General features: G+C 42.4%; 1 protein-coding gene across 1 annotated transcript in view; it reads right to left on the reverse strand.

Annotated features, from left to right (window-relative positions):
- Window positions 1-202: 202 nt before the first annotated feature.
- Fng (Fringe glycosyltransferase) overlaps window positions 203-24,810 on the reverse strand; it is a 134,922-nt gene continuing 110,314 nt past the window's right edge. The window contains exon 10 of the transcript XR_011734752.1: window positions 203-21,664. The gene's annotated coding sequence lies outside the window, so the exon portion shown is untranslated. The remainder of the gene's footprint in view (window positions 21,665-24,810) is intronic.

Genomic DNA, 24,810 nt, shown 5'->3' on the forward strand with positions numbered 1-24,810 from the left:
TGCCGGCAAGATGTGCGGCTGTGATTAAATCTAAGGGCTTTGCCACTAAACATTAAAGCTTCTGATGCAGTCAAATTAATTTTTGATGGTTAATTACAGGCTTTGTTTAAAAATTTCAACAGATAATGGTGTTGTCAAAATACTTTCTTTCCACATTTGTTTAAAAAATGTAAAAAAAAAACGTAGTTTTCGTTTATAAATGTTATATATTTTTTTTTCATTTCTACTAAGAGGCATTGTTGCCTTTGGACACATATTATAACTTTGTTTCAGAAATAAACATTTATTTTCTATAAATTGTGCTTGTCAAAATACTTTCCGCCGCTACTGTATCGTAAACTCTCCCCCTGAATCTCACAAACATGATAAAACATTACGTTTGTCGAGAAAAAATTAAAATAATGACGGAGAAAGAGGATTGACAAGAACATTGTTAAAAAAAAATAAAGAGGAACATCTCAACGAAACATCGTGATAGAGGACACGATGCAAAGACGAACAAAGACTGAAGAAAGAAAATTACGTAAGAAAAAAAGAGAAATTTATCGAAGGAGGATCGAAGAAGAAGAAAAGGAACGTCGCATTTTCAGGATTGCCGCTCGAAATCGTTGCATTTTCGAACATTTAAAATCGTCGCATTTTCGGGAGTGCCGTTCGAAGTCGTCGGCTTATCCGGAATTCCGTCGCGCGATTTTAATAATTAGCACATAACTGCGTCAATTTCCACGTTCTCAGACGTGACGGCTGTCTCGTGCGTGGTCCTTGAGCGGGAACAACCTGGATCGCATAACAAAAACTGCTCAGATAATCTGACCTAACTGTGCGTGGAGGGATGCGACTTCACGTGCCGGTGGCGAGGGGAGATTATCCTCATTGTAGAGAGCTCGCTTTCTACTTTTCGAGAATCTCTCTTCTCTCTGTCGAACACTTCATACCGACCACGCGGGGCTAAGTTTTTAATCGGGCAAATCGAGTCAGTTGTCCGGCTCTGAACGCGTCGAGATAACGCGGTTATCGTGGAAATAATCGGGCGTTAATTCGCTGAACGCTGCCGGTCTCACGACCATCGGACGCAAGCGGGCTCAACTGCACGCTGCCGTCCTCGCGACCGTCGAATGCAGGCGAGCGCAACTGTACGCTGACCACCTCGCGCAGGGTCGAAGTTTTCGTCCTACCGCGGAGGTCGAACGATTGGCGGCATTCGATAACCGCGTGGTTGTGACTCAGGTCGCTCGGGCTTTAGGCATTGCAGGTCCTCCACAACCCCAACAACACCTAGGGGCTAGACCCAAAGTCTACCTTGGCAAGCCAAAAAACAAGCGAGATCCAAACGCTGTTTCGGCACAGCCAAACCGAAGCAACCCACCTGTTAACGCAGGGCCTCACCAAACACAACCCCGACATCGAGTACCCAGAACTTTAAATAAGCCGACGAATCTTTCGAAGAACGCCGACCAGTCACAACTTAGTTCTGAGGATCCTGGCAAAAACTCCGTCTTTAGTCACGGGATGAATGTCAGAGAGATTAACATCGATACACCGATGTCACCTGGAGCACCAGCTCTAATCGAAGTCTCACGCATTACATACAGTGAAATGACGACCGATGACCCAAACATTCAAAAAAGTCTACTCCCCCGAGTACTTGGATTACTACGCGATCGCACTTCTGTGGGGCCGTATCACAGCGCTCAAGAAAGCTAAGCTTGATGTCCTAATAGTACCGGAGGAACAACTTCTCCGATTGATTGAAGACAATCAGTTCGCGTTTCCCGAACCAATTTTATATCAATACAGAATCATCGGGAAGATTTAAACTCCAACGAGAGAAAACCTAAAACCTTCGTTAACACCATTACCCATTCACGTCATTAAAGGTAGAGAAGAGTATTATGGACCACTCACAGCAGCAACCCACAACCTATACGAGGAAATACCATGCCTCAGAGTACTGTCTGAAGCTGTTCGACAGACCGTAAGCGGTTTACCAATGGGACCTTATCCATCATCAGTTGCCGCCGCTGACATCGTCCCAAATTCGAACCTTCTGGGCTATCGCCCTTTAGGCAATCGACGCAACGAGGCTAAGAATTTAGCTTTTGATAATGAGATTACAACAGATGCATTTCCCGAGACCGTGCCTACCACCGGATGTAATATTAGCTTCCTTATAGCCTCCTTATATCCGCGATCATTGCGCAAACCAAAACTTTTACGATTAGCGCAGTTGATCTTACCACGATGAGCCAAAGCGAATCCACCGTCCAAGCGACCATGCAGAAATCCGAATTAGCTGCAACCACCGAAAAGACTGGCGAAATTTACACTTATTTCCTCCCGTCAACCGCCCTGGCCGCCAAAATTCGCGGGAGTTGCTATTGGCAGTTTTAAGGCAAATAGAAGGCCGCGGCTACAGGGCCCCCCCTCGTCGAGACTAAGGCAAAATTTTTTTTCTAAATTAACACGACAAAACCAATCAGCGATCATCTTTATTCATCCCATTACTAGAGTAATCAAAGCATCTAGCTTTGAGATTGATTGTCATGATGATGCTCTACCAATTTTCTCTATACGACGAGTTCAGTACAACATAACATTGACCAGTGTGCATACTCTCAATGCATACTCTCAAAGAATCAGTGTATCGACGAAAACGGGGCAAATGTATTCTGGGCGCCAGTACCAGATGACAAGTGTAAATTTCACTTATAACATTTTGTATCAAGGTCAGGCTACTAAGATCTTTGACTCCAATACTCAATATCCTGTCGTATACTCTTTGACAACCAAAGAAGTTACTTTTGCTTTATCAAAAACATCTGAATATAATGTTTGTGGTTTTACCTTGATACGAACCAAACAATCTAAATTGACAGTTGTAAAAACTAATGAAAAGAATCTCTTCCCTAAACTCACCAAAATTTCAATTATTAACTTAGATATTTTTACTTACATTAATTCTAAATTTGTCTACGTTGAAAAGCACCTGAAAACACAAATGGAAGACCTTTATCGTAATATTATCGACCACAAATGCCAATTGAAGCGACAAGTTTTAATAAATGCAATATCCTTAGCTCACACCCAACCCGATGCATTCGCATACAATTTAATAGAAGGCCCCGGTTATATGGCCGTTATATCGGGCAAAGTAGCCCACATTATTAAATGCGTTCCAACTGTTGTTACTCGTCGTGCCACTGAAACGTTACCTCGAGTTGCCCGTGTCAATACGAAACCATTCTCTATATTTATCTACCAAAACTCACATTATGACCTATAGCGGTACCCAGATTGATTGTAATCCTCTCCTGCCGATCATGTATAACATAAAAGGAGGGTGGGTAAGTCTGACTCCCAAACCTGCAGCAGTACCCCCACCCCAGATCTTGGAACCAATGACGAAACCAGTGTGGAAATTCGTCGACGCAGACCACCTTGCCGAGAGCAGGATATACTCCCAAGAGGGCCTCGCCAGGTTGCGTGATCATATCATGTTCCCTGTCGAGAGTTCGGCTTTCCTTAATACCTTTGCACGGACCGCAGCCGGTCACCGTGTCCCTGGATCAGGAATCTTTTGGCCAGGTCTTCTTAATGAGGAAATTTTTTATCGATTAGCCATTTCAACTGCCGAAAATTTGTGGAGTGGTTTCAAGCAATTTGGAACGATTTGTGCAGGATTAATTGGCATCTGGATGGTAATAAGATTCATAAACCTTCGCCGCGGCGCCAGCGGCCAGCTGATAAAGGGTCTCTCTTCTCCTCACTCACTAATAATTTCACCCTGTACTTAAGAAGGCGCAATGAACCTTCGCCGCAACGCCAGCAGCCAGCTGATGATGGGTCTCTAGTCTAGAGACAGAATAGACGAACAGAGGAATAGCGCTATAAGGAAGAGTGATAAAATTTTATATAAGATTGTTTATCCTAAGTATATTGTAGTATAAGGTTGTTTATCCTAATCTCTGTGGCGTTACACCGACTATTCACTGTTTCATATACAAAAATCTTCTGATTGGTCGCGCCCAAAATATTGACAATGCGCAGTACGGATTTGACACTTCCTAGCAACTTCCAATATAGAAATTTGTATTGTATAGCGGAATTTGGATACTGGATGTTGCTATAGGGAATGTCAAAAGCTAGAGAGACTGGGTGTAACGTCCGTCGATAAAAAAATTCTCGACGCAGACATTCTCCAGTGACACATAGTATATAACGAGTATGTTCATTCTCTGTCGGCATCTTTTATCTATTAGTTTCAGATTTTCCGCCGTTTATTTGGGCGGACCATCGGTATATTAACGGTTAAAACGGGCCCCGGCTTTTAGGGTTAATTATAACTTCTGCTAATTTTTGAAAATCTAAAGGAGAACTTAATATAAATATATATACATATATATATTTTTTACAAATCGTTTTATCACTTAACTCTCTGTCACCACCCTGAGTTTTTTTGGGCACAAGCAAAATTAATTTTTTGTAATAAATATTGATTTACCAAAGAAATTGTTATTCTTTCATTTATTGTCTACATGAATCTTGACTTGATATGTTTCTAAATCTATTCTCGCCACTGACGTTTCCATTTTTTCACTTGCTGCTTTACAATAGACCCAATCACCTGTCCAGTAAAAATCGAATCTCTGGATTGCGATTGGTCTCTTGGGAAGGAAACAGCACGATAACAAAGCAGCTTTAAAATCTACAACTATTAACGTAGGTTAATATTAATTGGAACGCGGAATCATGGGGGTATGAGCAACAATAAGGGGGTTTCAAAAGGAGGCAAGAAGGGCCTCCTTCGTTCCAGCTTTCCGTTGGCCTTGTATTTGTTCCTCAGCACGGTTCGGTAGCCGATCATCTTTTCGCCATTGGGCCTGTCCGCAGCGATAACACGCGCTGTTGAATTTTTTTGGTTTTTGCGTTACTTTTTGTCTTCATTTTCTGTCACTTTGACTTGATGACGCCATTTTTACTTCGCCGTGAGATGGCCGAATACTTGACCAAAAAACTCTAATCACCATCGTCACTCTAATGACTCTAATGAATGTCAAGTCTAATGCCACCGAAGTCCGAATGGTCAAGTAATCCTTATCCGTATGCTCGATCTTGATCTGTGCATCGACGCGATGTTCCATCGATTGAGTAGAATTGTCAAGGCGGTCTATGTCAAGTTCACGCAATTCTCCAATATCGCGTCCACTGTAACGGATCCTACGCAAGTATCGAATGTAATACGCGCTAGCGATGCCTTCGATAAACATCAGCTCGTCGATTGTGAGCAGTTTTATTTTTTAGTGCACTTCCGTAGTACGTAAGAACAAAAATATTCAAAAAAAGAAGAATACAAATGTATTTTTTAAGTATAAATCATGACATAATTTCTTCGCACGCATTTCCACTCGAGCCGTATATGCGACGTTCGTCAGAACTCGGGCCACTTGAAATTTAAAGTATCGTATATCGTAAACTGCGAAGCGAGTGCCGAACCCTTGCTCGCCATTGTAGTGCAAGACATATTTTATCTTAATAACTTTTCGTCAGAAGGGACTGTCCGTTGTATCCGGCACGAGGATCGGCACGCACGACAAAACTTTTCGTTGTTCTCAGGTACTTGCCTGCGCACTCTTAAAACTGTCACCATATATTTCTCTGACGACATTTTACCCACTTCGTTCTGCAACCGTCGTTGAATTCAGTCTCATCGAGTCCGCGAACGGTTGAAAACTACACGTGTTGGTTTTCTTGTAATTTTTTTAAAACAAGTTTTGTTGTTTTGTGATATCTCCACGCCTTCCCCTGCAGCATAACGAACGTCTTCAGACACGGTAGATTCAGAGTATGGAGTATATACAAATCTTCTTCCCGAGAGACAGAGTACGGAAGTGTGTGACAAAATGTAGTGAAATGTAATATAGAGTTTTTTAATATGTTTTGTGATGCCTCCGCGCACACCTTTCGAAGCTAGAGACATCGAGAAAAGTGAGATCCAGGGGGGGGGGTGCTCGATACTTTCGAGTTCGAAGACGTAGACAGGAATTAGAGAATAGTGATAGTGATATTCAGAAGGAGAGGCCCGCTGCTCCCTAGCGGACGAGGAGCTGGACGCTTTCGATAACCGCGTGACTGCGGCTCAGGTCTTCAGGCTTCCAGTTGTTCCCGTCAAACGCCCTGTTTATTCAAGTTTGCCAGACTTATATAGTCTGAGAGTTCTTGAAACAAAATCTTGAGAAACATTTTTTTCGCACATCGGAGTTTTCTCTTCGTTCAGTTTTATGCACGAAAATACGTTCCACGATGTAGAGCCTGTAGCAGCAAATGTGCGAAAAATTTCGACACATTCTTTAGCTTATTGGTGTTGAGACGATGTATCGTACTATACGAACGCTTGAATATTTCTTCGAATAAAACCATATATATTTCATCAATAGCGCAAAACCGACCGGCCATGAGGCAGAAAAACTTCTCGTACGTCCGCATCTCTGCGCAACAGTTCAAAATCATGTGACACATCTCCTACTTCTAACTCAATAAATTATGTAAACAAACAATTTAATCATCTTAAAAATCTATCACAAATTAAGTCCGTCATATCCGTTTCGCTTCGCATTCAGGAGCTCAGGATCTCAACCTAGAAGCCCATTAGGATCTCTGAAACAATAAAGCGCCAGAAGACAGCGGTGTGGAGCAAAGAAAACTACAAATTCAACTAGAAACATCACCGAAACCAACAATGGAGACCAAAGAGAACTAGAAACGACAAATGACGAGAAAAAACATATCGAGAGATGTCTACGATTGAACTTACAACGTTGACTATATTTTTACTAAACACGATGACGATAGCCCAATTAAGGAAGAGCTCAGAGAACGCAAGCTGAACGTGACCAATGGCTTCTCAAAGTTTGTATGGCTGTACCCTACCAAGACGACGAACGCGAAAGAGGTAACACATTTTATTCAAACGTAAAAGCTTGGAACAATGAAATAAAATACCCATCAACGACCATCGAATTGTTATGTGGCAACAACAAGACTAATTTCATCGGAAAAAAATGCATCATGAATGTAAGTGCAACAAGTATTATCAGTGTAAAAATAACTCATCATTCAGGGGTGACGAGGTTTACGTGAAATGGCTGGGATTCGATAGATCGCACAACTCTTGGATATACAAGGAAAATGTGATTTGGGATATCTTTTTTCCATTTAGCGTAAATATCCTGATTTTTTACAACTTACATAAATCTAACATTCGTAAAAATAACAAACGAAGATTTACCGACGTTGCGACAAACCATTCGACTTTTGTGGAGACGGTGCCTAAATCAAGATCAAGATTACGAATCAATCACCGTTGTCAAATATATCAAACCATCGACGAACGTATCGTTAAAAAATAATTGGTAATTGTGTAAGAGCAGTTCACATGCTTTTCATTTAGAACGTGGATGTATTCGTGTACAAGCCGCCGTTTATTGTCATAACGCTGTAATAGGATTTTTCACGCAACTTTAAAATTCGCATCGGTTATCGGTAGTGCTTTAACAATATCACTCGCGTCCGCGTCACTCTTTAAACGTGAAAGCAGATAATGCATGCGTAATAAACAATATTAAAAATGTGAATATTTCTTTTTATGTTGCAGAATACCTGCCCATAAATATAAAAATGCTTAAACATCTCTTGCCGTGAAGGTGATGGATCTGTATCTTGGCGAGTGGACCATTCTTCGGCTACCTCTCGCACGCAAACGTGGTTTTTGAGTGTAACAAAAACTTGTGTTGTTCGAGTTTAAATTCTTTTGAAAAAATACGGTAAGAGAAAAAATATTTTATTTTTAGAGATTTAAAAACAGTGTTAAAATTTAATTACATAAAATTCTTCTATTTATAGAAATGAAACCGCCGATACAACCCATAAATATTAGGTTGTTGGACGGGGTTCTGCCTCGGAAGTATCCCAAGACATACAATAATCTTATACATAGTATCATCGGGCTCGAGCCCTGCTACGTGGGACGGATATCTCCACGTATGCGCTTATGTCGGGAGTGCTATGCGTTTCACCTTCAGTTGCGTGAATTTGAGAGAAAAGTGCGATGGCACAGCATTTCATCGCGGTTGCATGGGTTCCCAATGCATGTTAAAACAATGTGCGGCGAGTGCGGAAAAATAATCATGCATGTAAGTGCGGCAGATGAGTGCCGCAAGTGTATTAAAGCGTATTTAAACAATGAAAGAGAGTTTGCGAGATTCAATAGATGGGGTAAATCTATGAGATAGAGCTTCATAAATGAGATTAGTATGTGATTATGAGAGCAAACAACTCTGTATTGCGTGTGATTTATTGTAGTAGTTTAATGCTAGTATAATGCTAGAGAAGAAAAATGAGTGAGTGAGTAAGAAAATATGGATGAGTTATATATATATATATATATGCTCTACAACATATCCAAAGCCCATCCAAATCGGTGAGGGACACTTTCGACCGTTCCCGTTAGATATTTTTACTTATATTAATTCTAAATTTATCTACGTGAAAAAGCACCTAAAAACACAAATCAAAGACCTTTCTTGTAATATTGTATTTATAAAATTTGAAATTTAAGAATGTAATATATTAAAAAATCCACTCTCGGCCAATGCGCTTTAAAAAAAATTCTTACATCAGGAGTCCAATGCACACTCTCAAAGAATGTATGTATCGATGAAGTTGGGGCAAACGTATTCTGGGCCCCATTACCAGCTGGCATGTGTAATTTTCACTCTTATAACGTTTTGTACCAAGTGTTGTGCCGCACGAAGATCAGGTCGGTCGTAACGGCACTGGGGTCCGTCAATCCGCGAGGAAAGGACTTCAGATTTCATTTTAATACTTTTTAATAAAGCCACTTTAATGGATACACTCGGTTACTTCGAATATCCTGACTTGCGGGTAGGTCGCGACTCCTCAAATTAAATACAGAAACAGATTATATTACTAAATATAAAAAAACTATTCGTATGACACAATTGCATTTTTTACTCCATGTGTCCATTCATCTATCTATATATTGTATTCAATAAAAAAACAGGTGCAAAATCGATGAACGACGTTATTCCTTTTCATATACCTACCCTTTACCCTATAGCCTATATCCTACCCTATATCCTATACATACGTTATAACTGTAAGCTGTCGAGTGCGTAAAAATGGCCGGTCGCGGGAGCGCGATATCTCTTTACAAGAGAAACAGAGATAAACGGCGAGCGAAAACGGAAGCGCGAGACGGGTGGGAGCGATAGCGTCGAGCGCGAGCGAGCGAGCGAGAGCGTGATACGGGAGCGACCGAGAGCGCCGAACTCGAAACGGGATGGTAACGATAACGCCAAACGCGAGGGCGGTGCAATCTGCGCTTAAGGAACATATCTGAAAGAGTACCTCCCTGCCTACAGCTAACTGTCCGCGTCGACGAGGACGCTGTGATGTTAGAACGAACGTAAGCAATAATACTCAATATGTACAAAATTTAAATACAATAGCAGATTGGCCTCTGGAGTGGGGATTCAATCCTCCATGTGCTTTGTATATTGAATATGTGGCTACCATGCTGCAAAAAGGGACCTCTCTAAGAGTGAAGAAAATATAATAAATTTCAATTAATACATTTGATTTCCTTCCAATTATTTTTATGTCGGCATCAAAAAAAACTCGAGACTTCACTGAAAAACCACAAGATGGACAAGAACTAACCACCTTGGAAAAAGAATGCCAAGCAGCCACGGATGGATTCAGGACGGATGTAGATGATAAACCCAAAATAATTAAAAAGCTTTTTGATGAACCTGATGCAAAGGGGAGACAACACAGGACCTCGCACATTGGATAAACCAAACATAACAGGAATAGACCAGCCCTTCCAAACCAGTGATGAATCATCTTCCTACCAGCAATATATTCAGCAAGCCAACTATATACTAATCTCCCCATGGACAGCTTTGGAGAGATGTAATGAACTAGCGCACACAGATGGAGCAGACACAAAGACATTTTGGGACAAAATTATAATCTTTTGAAAACATGGTTAACTGAGTCCACTGCAGCAGCAATTCGTTCATTTCTCAATATCCTACCAATTGGTATTCATGCAGCTAAAATCATGATGTCGGGAATACACGCGGGCATGGCAATAGAACATAGCAAGTCTCACAAAAACTTAGTAGAAGAACTAAGTGAAGCTTTAGAAGCATCAGGCACCATGATATCAAGACTTCCCAGTTTTACTGTGTAGAGAAGTTCTCAAACCGTTAAAAAACTTTTAGTTAGTTCATCATAAACCAACAAATTGATGCGCAACCCGCTCAATTACCCCCTCAACAACAGGGAGCTAAACGTAGAGTCAACCTGGGAAAACCAGAGAATAAGCACGATCCAAACGCCTTATTAGCTCAACCTCAGTTGCCACAATTCTGATAGAGCAACACATACCATGTTGTCGGCGACATGCCACAACAATGTAGACACGTTGCTGTCTGGGTCTTAAAAAAATCAAATGTTACTACTGTTCGATGGATGAGGCGTATAAATAAACAAGCGCTTAAATAAACATGGAATATATTTTAATAACGACACTTTCACACTACCTGACAACTCGAGGCAATATTACTCGGAAGTACCGGGATATAAGGCAAAATATCCTATGTATACCGCAATCATAACATTTTCGCGGAGGCGGCGGCAGCGGCAGTAGCAGCGTGCGCAGTCTGCTGCCCAGCAGCGCTTATGATGACTTAAGCGCCAACTCGGCGGCGTGCAGCAAGTGCGGCGGCTCGGACTGCTCAGGTCGAGGCTCGAACCACACCGCCAGGAACACAAGCAGCACCGGCGGCTACAATAGCAGCGATTCCGCTTAGGGCGACGACGGCGGCGGCGGCGGCGGCGGCGGCGGCGGCAGCAGCAGCAGCAGCGGCGGCGTCGGCGCCCGCGGCAAAGAACCTGGCTACTCCTTAGGACGTAGCCAGAAGAACGCCGAGAGAAGAACGCCGAGTAAGTACATTCAATGACGCGCGCGCGCGCGTGCGTGTGTGTGTGTTAATTCTTTTTCTTTTACAGAGCGGATTGGCAGCAAGATTTCAATAAAAAAAATGTCAAAAAAGAGGCTGTCAAAAAAGAGGATGTCAAAAAAGAGGAAAACCCTTAATTGAAAAAATTACTTTGAGGCCGATGCCACCAGTTTCCGGACTAAAGTTGCCTCGATAATTGCCGAGTTGACACCTGAAGGAGAAGCAACCAACAACGAAATTTTGGTACGACAATTGACAGGCTTCTTGGCCTTAACTCTATGGAGGAGTGCAACTAAAAATAAAGATCAACTATCCAATGCCTTTCTCAAGGTTCAATACTTGAATAATTTAAATGCAATAGCTAATTGGCCACTAGATTGGGGATTTGTTCCCCCTTGTGCACTGTGTCTGGACTACACCTCAGCAATGTTGGCTAAAGGAAGACCAGCAACATCCTCAATGTTTGTCTTATTGGCTTCACAATATGTTATTACCCGCCAAACTGAGGCTGGAGACGGGGCAACTGCAGCTCTCCTGAGCTCAACTGTCCTAACTCATACCGCACGGAATGGACTGGGAATGATCCAGATGCTGGAACAAGCTGAAATCGCAACAAGGCAAAAGTGGACTCAAATATGTCGAATGTCATATACAAATATTACCTCAGATAATTGGGACCAAATTAAGTTGTTCTTTAGGACTTATTTAAAGAGGACCAATTTGCAGTATGGATACAATTGGGCTCGAATTATCAATGACGGATATGTAAGAAACTACTCACCTAAGGAAATGCTTCCTTTAGCCGGAGTTCTAGCAGGTATTATTAAGCAGCATCAGGATAGAAGATATATATATATATATATCTTCTCTTGCGCATAATTATTTCAACAAGATATAAAATTTTAGACCCTACTTTTTCAGAATGAAAAAAAAATTATTATAGCAGGAGAACTAGCTGGACTTTAAAGTAAATACTTTTATAAATCTTTTCTTACGGAATAAGAAAAAATGTCATATCAGCTGTATTATTCAATATCTCGCATAAAAACGATACTAGGCCACAACGATGTCAGAGAGGTTCCAAAAGATAAATGTCATTCTACCTGACGTTTCACGACTACCACCACCCTACAAAAATGCCCCATTCACGCAGACGAGCGAAGATCACGGCTATGTTAAAATGTCATCCGTACACGCAAAGCCTGGTAGCAGCCGCGGCTCGCAACCACCGCCGAGTACTCCGACAAGCATCTTCAGACGGGACCCTTCTACGTCGTACGACCACCTTGAGGAACCTGCATATCGGCATCATATCATAGATGAGCGCCCGATGCCAATCCCGCAAAATTCGCCGCCCGCACTTAGACCGCCATTACCGTTACCGACGCCCATGTATTATTGAGATTACTCAAACCCGTACGCACAACCGGCATATAATTTAATTTGCCACTCGGCTTGGTACATACAAGTGGTCGCGAATTTATCATTGTGCCCCGAGTGTGCTACGAGCAAACACACCTTCTGTGTGTATAACCGGGCCAATGCCGCATGGCGGCAATTGCACATAATCTCTCGTACATTCCCCCTTCACACCAAAATCACCGAACTTCACCACAAAAATCTTCATGAGCATTATCCTTTGCATACACAAGTAGACGAGAATTCTCTGCTTCATTGCACATTATGTCGTAGTATATAATATATATTGTAGTATGAGAAAATATGCACAAATGGACATTATTAAGCGTATAGCGCAACTAAACAGAAATAACGCAACACCTACCTACAGCGCGACGCCTATACCACATATCATCTTGTCTTCCCAAAAATCGAATAATGGTATCATAATAAAAATATACATGGATATATTTGGCATTCAATGCTCTTAAATTTTTGCGTTAAAATAATTGTTATATTTTGCAAAAATAATAGGTGGGTGTGGGGTTAAATAAAAAAATTTAACATATTTGAAAAATGAGATTACGCCATTGTAAAGAGCACAAAAAACCATAAACCTTTTGTATAAAACTCTTTTTCATATGCCTTATATTTTCGAAGAGAGAGATATTCGCTACAAATTATAAAATCCGTTATTTTCGAAAGGTTGTTTCAACCCCTAAACGTCGAGATACGCCGCTAATTGGAGATTAGATCCTAGAATCCGCAGACTTATACAGAGAGGAAGACCAGGGTCAATAAGAGAATCTTTCAAGATACCTAATAGTGCATGGTTCGAGATGGAATATGATAAAAATCATGAATTCGACTATTTCCCCCCAAATTAGCAATCTCTTAGATGATAAAGCAATTACCCCTCATCTACAATCAATATATCAACTTTTTGCATGGGATGCATTAGATGTCATGAATCTCAAGAAACCATATGATCAAGAGAACACAAGACTAATTGTAGAAATATTATCCAGACCAACTATAGACATAAGGAAATTCTATCAACAAGTGGAGACTTTAGGGTTTATTCCTAAAAATTGGGCTGTAATCCAATTAATGGCTAAACCAATGGCAATTAACCTAAACTTAAGAAATACAACTATACATGATCTCTCTTCGAGAATTACGATTTTGTGTCTCCTTCTCCGCCATAATATCGACTACAGCCTATTCGGGTTGTATACAGACAAGAAAGTACAAAAAATGACATTAAGAACGGAAAATGCACGTTTTGTTAACGCTGCACAATAACGCATGTGGAGAATAAAACAAACAATCTCGCTATGCTGCTAATCAACCAGGCAACACGGAATCGTTTCGGAAAACTCTATGACGCCACCTTAAAAATAAAAAATGACAGCTAACCTTCATCAAGACGTCCTTCATCAAGACGTCCAAAAAAACCAATAATTTAACAAATGACTACGAAAGAAATAAAATTCACTGGCAATTTAAATAAATAAGAATAGAGTAACTAAATATTAGACACAGCAATATTGTCGTTTTTAACGGCACAACCGTAACTTTTTCTTATGAATAGCAGATGCTAAAATAGCGATGTCTTATTCCGCTCAAAGAAACCAAGCTTCAACGACACAGAATCCGTCTAATCCCAATTCCGCTGGAGTCCGGCGATGGACACGGGACAACTCTAAACAACAAGATTTTGTGCTCGACCGAGACTGGAGGGCCAATAGAGATTGGAACAATCAGGCCCAGATAGAAACGGACTTTCAAGCTCGACAGCCGCAACAAGATCAAAACCGGCAAAGAAAAAACAAGCAACGAGCGGCAAACTGGCGAAACAAGAAAACTGCAACCTCTAAGCAAGCACCAGCTTCGACGTCAAAAAGTAACCCCGATGTATCAAAATTTAGATCTACACAGGACAGCGCCAACAAAGACGAACCCCTGTACGACTTCGTAGGTGGTTCGCGACTCGTGAAAAAGATCTATGCTCATAATTTGGAATTCTCTGCATTTCCGATTCTGTGTGAGACATTGTACCGAGAGTTGAAACAGTCGAACCCCAGACTTAAGCGGGAAATGCCTTTTTGTTCGTTCTTGCAAGCGATGACTACATGTTTAAACGCATGGCTATTCCGCACAGTAACTGACATAAATGTCAAAGATAGATACAGCGACGAACGAGACGCAATAGCGCTCATCCCGCAAGAGATGTATATTCCTCAGCCTATAGCCGAATTCCTATCAATGGTAAACACTGTTACTACACTTTCTGGAGATACCGTTCGTGTAAACATTCCAGATGTCGCCCTACCGCAACACTCTATCGAGGACGCTGGATCTGGAAGCTTCGGCCCCCTACTTTAACTTGCGGGTGGAAAATGCTTCATCAAGGTACTGGAAGTTTATTGACATCCAGTAATCATCATACACGGAAAGACTCGCGCCCGACAAAACGCTCGGCTACGAAACAGGCAAAAGCACGTTGCTGCGGTGACCACCGGATGGCGCGTCTATACCATCAAACGTCAGTGTTCTTTTAGTACAATGAAATCGCATCTCTATTGCCAACTGTTTTAGTGGTCGAGACACGTGTTTTCGAAGTCACATTAGCACGACGTTTTCTGCTGCAAATTGCCCGGTGTTTTCCACGTCCCGCGATTTCAACTTCAATTTTGCAGTTTTTGATTGTGGAATTGTTGAAGAGTGTGTGTCAGTGCAGTGTTTTCTCGAATTGTGGTAGAGTGCGTGTTGAAAAAGACATTATTTGCCTAATTCAGAATTAACGTTCTAATTTGCACGAGAAATCGTCGGGTATAGCTAACATAACACCTAGTAAGCACAAGGACTACCTTTCCATGATTAAGGATCCTCAAAGTATCCCTCTTGACATACCCATACAACCTCAGAACTATTTAAGAAACGAAATACGTAGAGGATTAACCACTTTTATTGTTAACAAAAGTGTTAAAGTGCTTTTCACAACAGATGCGACGATTGTACAGGATCAACTAGTCAAAGATCTCATCAATATACAGCCATGTAACCCAAAGCTGTTGAACAAATTATATTCATTATCTAACGTGGGTCTTCAGGAGAAGTGGATGGGCAAATTTTCAAACACCAGATCAATCCAGAAAGCAGCCTACCAAACATGGAGCAACGAGTTAGATGTATTAAGAAAAATTCAAAGCTTGGAACGTCAGTTTTCGAGATATCTCCAGTATCGGAGAAGCTGTAAGGATGTGACAGCCCTAAGTAATGTCACATGTATAACCACCTATACACAATTACTTAGAGAGAGTGCATGGGGACTCTCCATGGAAGGCATCACAATGCCGCCACAGCAGGAACAGACTGTCATGCTACCCTGGGATCAATTGACAGAGGAACAAACCAGGAGATCAATACTGTTTACGGAACAACATCATACCTGTTTGCATAAAGCCACAAATAGAGGTAAACACACACCATATTTCGCCTCCATAACACGATTACGAGCGAAAAGGGCTGCATTACAAGTAATAGAAGTGGGAAGTCTAGTATCCAGCATTAAACAGCTAATGGAACTATACAACTGGGTAAAAGGAAATGAACACTTGACTTTATTGATAGAAAACCCAGATCGACGTGCAAGATTGAGCGGGAGAAGTCGGGTTGCACACAGTCTTTTACGTTGCGCGCGCACCCTCTCGTACGTCCGGAAAATTTGAAACCTTCTTTAGATTGTAGGAAGACTTTAGTCAGACCTTACTCATAAGAGCAACCACTTACCGACAGTAGAATTACCACCGAATAAGTTACCACACTTCCTAGTATGACTTACCGACAGTAGGATTACCACCGAATAAGTTACCACATTTCCTAGTATGAATTACCGACAGTAGGATTACCACCAAATAAGTTACCACATTTCCTAGTTACCACATTTCCTAGTATGAATTACCAACAGTAGGATTACCACCAACGATAAGTCACGACCTGCGCGATAGGCCTAACCTATCCACTAGCATATAAATATAGAAAATAAGTCACGATATACGCAATAGGCTTGGCCTATTTCAATGATGTATATACACAATGAATAAATCGCAATGCCCACGAGGCTTTAGCCATAGGAATTTCCCCACAACGCTTCCTTCAGGTAGCGCGAACCTAAACCCTTCCAGGACCCTTCCTGAAAACTCAGGACATGACCATATAAAGAGAGAAATCGAAGACGGAGCCGATGACGCAACGCAACCCTTCCACTCGACCACCCCCGCCATCAGGAAACCGGGAATATAAAGGCGGACATCCCAAGGGACGCAGTCAGTTGCCCGGAGTCCTACCTCGATCACGGACTCTCCAGTTAAGTAACCACTGAATCCTTCTCGAGCCTCTCTGAATCCAGAACCTTCCTATTTCCACATCGAGAATCTTCCTATCTCCACGTGCGTCACCGAACCCAGAGCCTTCAGCTCTCTTACTACATATAGAAATACGCGTCATATAGAAATACGCCATGCGTTCGTTCCACTCGACAATCATATAAATATATATATATATTCCTGATTGTAATTTTGTTTTAATTACTTTTGTAATCATATGTTAGCTCATAGATGTCCTATGTAGAATTATCGTAATATACAATCATTTTTACACAATATCTTACTCTACAAATTCTTACACCCCTTCGCACATCCTCCACTGATCCCACCTTCGGTGATACTAAATTTACACTACATCCACACACGAGGCAGTGCCGTACGAGCGGCACGTCTCCGCCTGTGGGTATTCTAGTAATTGCAATAAGGCATCCGAATCACCGGTCCTCCCCTTGCGCCAACATCTGCGTACGAGGCAGTGCCGTACGAGCGGCACGCTACCGTCCGTGGGTGCCTGGAGAGAGGCAGTGCTGTACGAGCAGCACGCTTTCTCGCCACGAGCAAGGAGAGCCAACCGAAGCGTATTTGTCTTTTAACCTCGATCAGCAGTTAACAAATGCCCAAGACGCGACGAAGCGGACTCAAGGTACGCACCCGCAGGCTCAACCGCCTTTTGTTCGGGTCCCCTCCGAATCCATTGTTGGGAGTCCTTTCCGATTACGCGCCTGATACGAAAAGTACTTCGTCGCGAGTTCCGCGTGCAAGGCGGACGCGAGACCAAAACTCGAAAACGTAACTTCAGTGCGCAAAATTAAAATTAAAAGTATACAGTACATCTACGTTCCATTGGACAAGGCCGAGTCTCGAGCAGATTACCAAGCATTCCGGAGGGCCCAGGATTATCGGCTAACCCCAATCACCTTCACACCGGGGGTAAATCTCGATAATCCACCACCAGTTCCATCCTGGGAATTCATCGCTTCAATTAAAGAGGACGACCCCCGCCGGATCCGCCTGATCCAGCGCCGTGCCGAGACTCTACACCTGTGGTTCGACGCCCCACCACCAGAACACTGGGGTACCGCGGATTGCCCATTGGAGCTCGATTAAAGGTAAGTGAACGGCGCTAAGTGAACGGCATGAGCGAGGCGCGGACGCGACGCCCCGCGCGCCGACTAACCCCATTGGCCTCTAGAATCGCGCGGCGGAATTGGTTATCACGCGCCGTGTGTATCTTTACTATCTACCATCAAAATCGTAATAGCAAACATTACCTCTGTGAAGCGTGTTTCCGAGACCTAACGGGCCCGCAACGCCGCCAGTACGACTGCCTAATCCGCCATTATATGCATATCGGCTACCGATACAAAGTCGAAGAGTGCGATTCGTGCGACGTCGTGATCGGAGAAATCCAGAGCCCCTCCGCGTGTACCACGTGCTGTGAAATATTCTCTGACGTAAGACGTTCAGTGGAACACGAGGGAGGAGACCAATATTTAGAACGCAAATCTACGATAATTGCCATCTCCCAAACTAGAGTTTAGCGTTCCATTGTTCATGTGTCCCGGGCATCCGGTAACTCGGCAACCTCCGGGGATAGTCTCACCCCCTAGCTGTTTTTCCAAAATAAAACTACGGGGGTCATTATTTGTGAGGATTGCCAGCTTGGCAAATATCAGCCCTTCCGGCAAGATTTCGAAGGCGTTCTCAGGCACTTCGTGCAATACGGGCCGCGGATAGAGTTCCCCACGTGTAGCGAGTACAGTAAGGTTCTAGCCGACTGTCGGCCCGCTTTCGAATGTTATGCATGCACTAGAGTAGAAGAACCGTTTGAACGATATCTGTCGAACCCTTTGAATCGAGGTGACGAACTCCCGAACCTAAATCTCCCAGTGAGAGTGCGGATCGGGCAAACGATTTGGTGACGAGCGTCTGGATAGCGAATTACCTCGGTCGCAGGTATCCCCGGATAGAGCCCCCTGGGCTCGATAACCCAAAAAAGCGACTAGTCCCGTATAAGCGATCCGAGTACCGCCCCCTGCGGCCGCGATCTGTCGGGACGTAACATTATTAATTTCCAACCCGAGCGTGAGAGCCAAGAGAAGCTAAACAACATGGAGGAGTTACTAATACGAATGAAGTGTACCGAACATTCCGATCAACAAATAACGAGAACACATCACATAAAGCTTTAAAAAAAGGCAGCAGAAAAAAACGCATATATAAGAAAGCTCCTCTAGAATTTGCAGGAAAAATAAGTAAAATATTATTTGGAACATTAACAACGGAGGATACACAAAGTATGAACGCCGCAATAATACATGTGGAAAATAAAACCGACGATCTTGCTTTATTATTATTAAATCAAAGCCATACGGACACGTTTCGGAGAATTGTATGACGCTACTCTGAAAATAAGAAAGCAGCTTGACATGTTAGAAGGTGAATACGCGAAGAATAGAAACCATCAACATTTTTGGGGAAATTATGGAAAAACTCGACATGGACATATTGCAGCACGATATAGATTTCAATCAAAGTCAACGAACAGTCAAACAAAGAAAGAAATTGACAAGAAGTTTCAGGGCAAGACATCCTGATCGATATTATTCGGGAAACAAGGATTAATTCACCCTCGCTTAATTCCGCCACAGCAGCTAATTAAAAATTGTAAGTTAATAAAGAAACAAAATCCACATACGGAATTCCCAGTAAGCGTGGAGCGCCGCGGATACAATATGTACAAATTCTACAAATTAATGAACAACGCGGTATTCGGTAAGACCATGGAAAACGTGCGAGATCACGTCGATCCCACGCCAATGTAGGAAAAAACAAGTTACCGTAAAAATAATAATTTCTCTTTAATGAGTATATAGGAGGATAAGGGGACGGTGTTTTTCACGAGAAGGGTTGACACCCGACCCATAATCCTCGGTGTGGGATGGCCTTTGGAGGTAAGAGATAGAAAGAAGGCGATTAAACGGATCATCAAGGCTAATGGCTGGGAAAATCAAGGCACAGTCGAGTCAAGATGGAGGAGGGCTGCCAAGGAATTCTCCCTAGTAGAGGAGATCAGATTAAAACAGTTGCAACCAGGACCAAACGCGCCTAAACTAGACACTGGTGTAGATCCGAGTCGGTGTAAGCCGATATAAGGGGCTCTAATTTTGCGAGCTACCGTTAAAGTTCTTCGCGATGGAGGATCTTACATTTAATAACAGTTTGCAATATCTTAAAAGTATATATGGAGATGACATAGGAGACTTTAATCAGACTTTAATCAGACCACGATAATGGCAAAAAGCGCCACACAATTGTATGTGGCCATTAAAAATATACAACGTAATACCCCAAAATGTGTGAAAGTTGAATACTACATAGAGGAGAGAAATAAAATTGTTCAAAGGATGTAAGTGTAATCATTTTTTCTTTTCGTTACATCACAATCAATCAGACGCAATAAAGCGACTGTTTTTTTTTTCTATCAGACATAATTGCATAGATGCAATCAAGGATGTGCGCCAGGTGTTTATTGATAAAACATTGACCGAGCTAAAAAAACGTGAATATGAAGCACGAAGGATAAGCGTAAAATTCGGTGAAATACGAATCCAGGAGAACACTGCGAGTGCTAAACCCGAAAATGACGACGACGACTACGACACCTTTGCCTTCGCGGTCGTCGTCTCCTCCGGAAGTCGCGACAACGATGATTATACCGAAAACATAATCATCGATTGAATCGCTTGTGACGACGACTACGACGGTGACACCTCTAATAAAAGCAAGGCAACTACGGCTGAGATCCACCGTATGGCTACCAAACGTACTTCTGTATCGCTTGATGCTCTTTTACAAACTTTAAATGATATGAAAATTATAGCTCAGCGTCAGGAAGTTATCGTGCCAGTAACAACACGCAGTGTGGGATTCTTGGTTAATGAAAGCTTTCAAGAAGCTCAACTCCTGTGTCCTAAGGCTACCCGTGACTGCACGGTTCATGAGGTTTACCGAGTCTCTCAGGCTCAATTACAAATGCAACTGGACCAATCCGATCTTGGTAGGAGCTTATCAGATCCCATCGCTGAAGATATTGCTTTGCAGAATCCTCGCGTTGCACCCGAACTAAGTCAACAAATCGCGAGTTGTCCTCAGAATTTCTCTCTGGTGTCGGAACTTATTAATAGTGTTGGCCGTTTTGAGACCGCTCAAACATGCTATCGTCCAGAGATAGCGAGCGTAGCACCCCTTGAGGTTGTTGCTGAAGATCCGTCAACTAGTGCTACTCCCAAACGTAAGCGTCTCGTACCGGGTCAAATTAAACCAGATCCGTACGTTGTTACGTTTTAGCTACCCAAAATCTATAAAAATCGTCTACTGCGGTCCCAGTTGCTCTCCGAAAATTTTTTTTTGTGGTTCTGTGTTATTAACGGAGATATTCTAATTTAAAAGATCTTTAAAATATATATTTTTCAGGAATGTTTTGTAGGGAAACGAAGAAAGTAAATAACGTTAAACTTTGCATGTTTTCTTCACCTTATTTTAAAAATTTATTTTTATTTTTTAAGTAACAAAAACGCTCTTTTTTCTGTTATATCCTGGTCACTATAAATGACAGACGGTGTAAATAATTCTAGCTGTTTTAGGTATCTGAAATGTTTAATAACTTACGTGCTACCGTCACTGCACTTTCCGATCCGAATACTCCACAGGCATTCCGGGCTGCGTTTATCCGTGCGAACCCTATTCCTGGTGCAAATTTTGTTGGTGATGTGCTTCAAAACCCCGATGAAATAATGCCCGCGAATTATACAGTGCGACACCTGGCTATGGACCAGCGTAAAGTGAGGGCTATGTTGGAAACATTGTGCGTTATGACAACCTAACCATCGTTTTCAGGTCAAGTTTCTGTATATAAAGAAACTAATAAAGAAAAACAATGGGAGAAAAAAAATATTGTACGTACGCTTTTTTTCCATATTTATTCCCTTCTCAATCATACAACAGCATTTCCTCTTGAATATTTTGTTATTAGTTTTTTTCCCGTTTCTTTCACTAATATTAAAAATTATTAAGTTAAAGTACATTTAAAAAAATATCTCGACTGTGGTAAATAAAAACGTCCTTTCTATAATACGATAAAATAAAGCGAGATACGTATAAAATTCCTCGAGAAACACACAGCGTTACGAAAAATTGCGAGGTACGACCACGACTAGTCTCGTTAACCGCTAAATTAAATAAAACAATATCAAAATCATATAGGCGAACTCATAGGAGAATCACGAGTAAAAGAGTTCCTTTAAAATTCATAGGTCAAATAAGCAAAATAATATTCGGAACGCTAACAACGGAAACCAATGATCTTGCTTTGCTACTTATGAATCAGACTATAGCAACGCGGACGCACTTCGGGGAACTGTATAACGCCACACTGAAGATAAGGAAGCAGCTTAACGAACTGGAAATTGAAACGATGCGAAATCAAAAGCATCGATATTTTTGGGAAATTATGACGAAGTTCGATATGGAAATATTACAGCATGAGAGAGATTTGAATTTCTTGATTGATGGAATATTTAATTGGAATTTATTTGGAAAACAAGGATTAATTCATTCCCGTCTAATTCCACCGCAGCAACTAATAAAAAACTGCAAACTGATAAAAGAACAAAATCCTCATGCGAAATTCCCTGTAAATACCGACGATACGGGCATAGATCGGCTTGTAAAAACATCCGATTTACGAATTGCCTACTCTAACAATCGTCTGATTTATATCTTACATATCCCGTTATTAACTCCTGGGACATACAAAATTTATAAATCCATACCGTTACCATCAGCCAAACAAATATTTGACGAAACAAAATTCGCTGTAATCAAACCCGATGCGGAGCACATCGGAATAAACGAAGACACCAACAGCTTCTATGAATTCCGAGAAGAAGAACTGCACGAGTGCACATCGTTCGACGCCGCGTTTATTTGCCCAGCCGTTTTTCCTTTGAAAAAAATACGACAGGCGACTAGCTGCAATATCGAACTATTATTAAATAAAGACACAAAAATGAGATATTGTCAAATAATATTGCACGAATTAAGGGAAACATATTGGAAAGCTCTAACTATTCCCAGAAATTGGATCTACACCACAAGAGAACAAGAAACAATTCGTGTAGAATGTCAACAAAATAACCAAGTAAAAATAAATAATTCTGGCATCATTTCCGTACAGCAGGGATGCAAAATTAGAGCAGGAACTACAACGATGAGCCATCCATCCATTCGTACAATGAAATTCGTACAGCATTATGCTCCGACGAATAATTTAAGCATCCTGGAATTATACAAGCTAATTCGTGAAAAATATCAAGTCGACCTGACGAAAGCGGCACACGAGCTATGGACAATAAATAACAGCCACGTAGAGACGACGTTTGATGACATCACCGAGAAAGCTCGCCAGATCAAGGACAGAAAGATGCAAGAACAAAGACTCATCACCTACAGTGCAGTGGGATGGGGCATGAGTGTTCTCGGAATACTTGTGGTCATTATCTGGATGATAAGCAGGACTTCTTGGATCAGCAGTACTGCGAATTTATTTTATGCACGATGCTACCGTGACAAAGGAACCAAGGGACTTACCCCTTGCTCCTCAGTAGAGAATAAAAGTCCAGACGCCGAGCCCGAATGCGAACAGTCTGGCTCAAGAACAGAAACACTTCAGAGTGATCTACGAGAAGAAGCACAAGAAGCAGAGACGCACGGACAACTTGAGAAAGCACAACAATAATTCGTAAGTGACCAAACCACACGACTCCGTACCAAAATTTAGTCTTTGGTTTGTGCTCACTTCACAGGATGAGAAGAAGCAGCTATCATAACAACAATTATAAACGTTGGCATAGGATACTAGGACGACTCCGCCGGATCATTTTGACCATGCCTGGAATCGACGAAAATCTACCGATGGACCTAAGCGCAGCGCAGTCATATCGACGATCGCCAATCCCAACGCAGCGAGGACCACCGGAGCGCGACACCAGATCTCCTGGCGTCGACGTCCATCCCAACATGGACCGTGACTGGCCCGGCCTAACTGATCCTGAGGTCTTCGCCCGACCTCAGCGTCCGCCGACACCGGCGAACACTATCTATGAAGTGCCGCGGATGTCAGTGGCATCCGTGGAAGCAGCTCTAACCCCCGGAATGGAGAATTTGATTGACGAGGTGCTCGACGAGATCAACCGTGAGTCTCCCGTCGATGACAGCCTGGGCAGCGAGATAACAGGCACCGTCAGACTGCCTGATGTCTCCAGACCTCCGCCCCGTTACGCCAACATCCCGGCAACGCAGACGAGCCACGAGTACGTGGCAATGGGATCATCTACACGAGCGGAAGCATGCAGCAGCCGTGGGTCGCAATCTCTGAGCGGCCTGAGCACATCAATAAGCAGCCCGCTTGCCTTAGAAGAGCCATGTGGATCGTACGACCACTTCGCTGAACCGGCTAATAGACATCATATAATAGGTGAGCGCCCTATGCTTCCTATACCGCAGGGCTCGCCACCCCCTCCTACACAATTACCGTTACTGATACCTATCTATTATCGCGATTATTCAGATCCGCTAGTGAGACCGGCCTACGATTTTATATGTCACTCTGCGTAGTATGCGCAAGTCGCCGCAGAACTCGCGCTGTGTGCAGATTGTGCAACGAGTGAACACACATTCTGCATCTACAATCGACCAAACGCCGTATGGCGACAATTACATCTCCTTTCGCGCACTTTTGTCCATACAACCTTACATTGCGGGCGATGTTACAAATTATTGATAAAAACCAAACGCGCCATAGATTGTCATGAGTGCCGCACCACAATAATAGATTTGCACGAGCGTACCAAACATTTGACTTATCAGATTCTGTGCGAGGCGGTTATCCCTCGTGGAACGCGTTAAACGAT

Source organism: Temnothorax longispinosus, chromosome 12, assembly GCF_030848805.1.
Source record: "Temnothorax longispinosus isolate EJ_2023e chromosome 12, Tlon_JGU_v1, whole genome shotgun sequence".
Classification (NCBI taxonomy): Eukaryota; Metazoa; Arthropoda; class Insecta; order Hymenoptera; family Formicidae; genus Temnothorax; species Temnothorax longispinosus.